Here is a 3,856-nt window from a genome sequence, read left to right as displayed (position 1 = left end):
ACACCTTGGTATGATAGCCCCGAGAGCCCAGATGGATATATATTGGGGCCCCTCTCTTCTTCTTCATACTTTTAGTAGAAGACAGAGCAAGTTGTTATCTGTAAAAATTCTCATGAATAGGAGGCTGTAGAATGATAATAGAAAATTAATTGGAGCTCTTGAAAAAGAAATTATAGTTTATCATTTGCTGATGGATCTTATGATACTAACTTATCCCATAAGATTTTGTAGGGACCTTTAAAATCAGAAACATCATGCATAGGTATTGTTTTCTTTATAGTTCAATAGGAGAACAAAAGATAATTTCAAGGTAAATGAAATATGCAAAATAAATGTAATATTCTGGATTTTGTGAAAGTCATTTTGCAAGCAAGTAGGCTAAAGAAGTCCATTCATATGTTCTAAAAGTAGCCTGTTAATAATAATAAATAACTTTGGGTTTGGGGCCATTCCAGTCTTTTATCTCAAGCCATCCAAATGCTGCATTCAAAAGTACAATTCCTATTGTGAGAGTCCTTTAACATCCATGACAAAGGTGTGTGGAGTGTTTCACCATCATTCAGTAAAAGCAGCCTTAACCACCATTCTTTCAACTATTTCATCTTATCAGCAAAAGCAGTTGGCAGCAAGAATATGGTTTTGCTCTTAGTGGAATTGCTGTTTTTATAAGGTATTTTTTATATTTAAAAATATTATTAAATAAGGCCCATTGCTTTGTACTCAGGGTTAGAATACTTTAGCTGCAAAATGTCCATCATTTAGTATTTAAATATTAAATGACCAAAACCTGATAATTTTAAAGCTTAAGACAGAATAGTTCTATTGCACTTAGCATCTCATCTATTGTAGAAATAATCTCTTATATATTGAATAGTCTAGGATATATTTGGTGGATTTTTTTCTTCTGATGTAATTTCACATTACAATAAAAATAATATGGCTATTGTTATATTATGTTACTTTAATGAGCACTTATTAATGTACCAATTTGTGTGCATTAACTTACATAACCAAAATGATATGAGAAGGATATTCTTGTCATGCCTATTTTATATATGAAGACACTGAGCATCAGAATGGTAAAGTAATTCATCATAAATCATGTCACATGCAAGTGGCAGAGTCAATATTCAAATGTGTCAACAAATACTTCACCTGTTTTAAATGGCTGATATATATTTGAGAACCTTTATATATAGGTTGATTTTAAGACTTATCCTATATAATAAAGAGGTAATATGCAAATTGACCATCACACCATCACAAGATAGTGGTGCCCACAGTGGGGGTGGGGCTGGCTGCTCCATGTGCCGGCTGCCAGAGTCCCCTCAGCCCTGCCAGTTTCCATGTGGAATTTCTTTCTTGGAATTTCACCCTGGAAACATATGCTTTTCTGAATTCCAAATCCTAAGATAAGATAAACTCATTGATAAACTGAGAAAATAGGGGAAAAAAGTATTACAATTCTCCTGTAAGAATTAAAGCTTAAGTATCCACTTAGAGACTATGGTTTCAAAGAAATTCACTGATGGTAAGTTAAAAACAAGAGCAAAAGTTTGAATAAAAGTTTACTCATAGAATGAAAGGTTAAGGCAAACATTTCTAGGAATAGAGACAGAAGCACACAGAAGAAAAGTCATGATGTAATTGGTCATTTCTCTATCTACTCCCTCATTAAAAGCCTGTATGTGTTTGTGGTTCTGTCTTTTGTTACTGGTGTATCATTCTTTTTTTTTTTTTTTTTAATATATTTTATTGATTTTTTACAGAGAGGAAGGGAGAGAGATAGAGAGCTAGAAACGTCGATGAGAGAGAAACATCAACCAGCTGCCTCTTGCACACCCTCCATCGGGGATGTGCCCGCAACCAACGTACATGCCCTTGACTGGAATCGAACCTGGGACCTTTCAGTCCGCAGACCGACGCCCTACCGCTGAGCCAAACCGGTTTCGGCTGGTGTATCATTCTTGCCAATAAAATAAATATTTAGAAGTTTATATCAATAACTATACTTTGTATAATTTTATGATTTGTACACTAGAATACAAGTTTTAGAAGCAAAACAAATCCTTAAATTGGCAGTTCAGCGTGTGATTCTGGGTAGTGCTCTTAACTTGTTAAGAGATATTAATATTGCTGAAACCGGTTTGGTTTGGGTCGGTGGATAGAGCGTTGGTCTGCAGACTGAAAGGTCACAGGTTCCATTCTAGTCAAGGGCATGTACTTGATTGCGGGCACATCCCCAATAGGGGGTGTGCAAGAGGCAGCTGGTCGATGTTTTTCTTTCATTGATGTTTCTAGCTCTCTATCCCTCTCCTTTCCTCTCTGTAAAAAAAGTCAATAAAATATATTTTTTAAAAATAGATCTTAATATTAAGACAATATTCAAGTAATATGCAATAATTTTGTTATCTCTAGTCTTTGAACACTTACAATAGGCCACTGTTCTTTAAAAAGACTACTAAGCTTAATAATGTTTATTATTCATTAAAAATTTTATATAGTCGTAATAATCAGTAAAAAATATGAAAAATTGATGAATTTATAGACTAATTTATAATTTGTTGAATTCCTAAAATTCCCAAGTATTTACATTTATTATTTCAAATGTTGGAAAATTTGGAAACACCATTGTATACCAACTTCCATCTGTTATTATCAGAGAGTGTTCAAAGGGAGTGCTAATAGTCTGATTTTCTTTCTGGCAGAGAGCACGGGGCAAGCCAGCTCTGTCTATCAGCTGGACGGAATATGGTGGGGCAACACATACAAGAGGACACAAGCATTGGGGGAATAGTTGAACTGAATTACTTTTTTTTTAAAATATATTTTATTGATTTTTTACAGAGAAGAAGGGAGAAAGATAGAGAGCTAGAAACGTCGATGAGAGAGAAACATCAACCAGCTGCCTCTTGCACACCCACTACTGGGGATGTGCCCGCAACCAATGTACATGCCCTTGACCGGAATCAAACCTGGGACCTTTCAGTCCGCAGACCGACGCTCTACCACTGAGCCAAACCGGTTTCGGCTGAATTACTTTTTAAAAATAGCTTTATTGAGGTATAATTTATATACCATAAATATCAGCCATTTTCAATGTACAATTCCATCATTTTTAGTAAATTCATAGAGTGGAGCAACGATAACCACAATTCAGTTTTAAAACATTTTCGTCTCCCCCAAAATATCACCCATGCCCAGTTGCAGCCTATCCCAGCTGCAAATGTCAGACAATCAATCTGATTAAGTTACTTTTAAGGTATCTGCCAACCCTAAGATCCTATGAAAGTAGAATTCTGAGACTTGGGCACAATTATGCTGAACAAAAATGTGAACTCTTGCCGAAACTGGTTTGGCTCAGTGGATAGAGCATTGGCCTGTGGACTGAAAGGGCCCAGGTTCGATTCTAGTCAAGGGTATGTACTTTGGTTGTGGGCACATCCCCAGTAGGGGGTGTGCAGGAGGCAGCTGATGGATGATTCTCTCTCATTGATGTTTCTAGCTCTCTATCCCTCTCCCTTCCTCTCTGTAAAACATCAATAAAAATATATATTTTTAAAAAAATGTGAACTCTCTCCAGGAAATTTCAAAGGCATTTGCCTTTCAGAGCACACAGGCCTTCCTTGCATTTGCCTTTTTGACACTTAACAGCTTTTCTCATTAGCATAATCTTTCGCTCTGAGCAGCTCTTCAGACACTGGATGATTGTTTTGCTATTAACCTGCCATCCTAGGAATGCTGAGGTCAGGGGGCTCTGTCACATGTGATAATCATCAGCTCCTTTGGTAAATGTACTCATTTTGCTTCCAGGTTGTTCTTTATGGGTGAAATCAACAATTTCTTTTAACTATTT

This window comes from Pipistrellus kuhlii, unplaced genomic scaffold (genome assembly GCF_014108245.1).
Source record: "Pipistrellus kuhlii isolate mPipKuh1 unplaced genomic scaffold, mPipKuh1.p scaffold_m20_p_16, whole genome shotgun sequence".
Taxonomy (NCBI): Eukaryota; Metazoa; Chordata; class Mammalia; order Chiroptera; family Vespertilionidae; genus Pipistrellus; species Pipistrellus kuhlii.
This window is presented reverse-complemented; position numbering follows the sequence as displayed.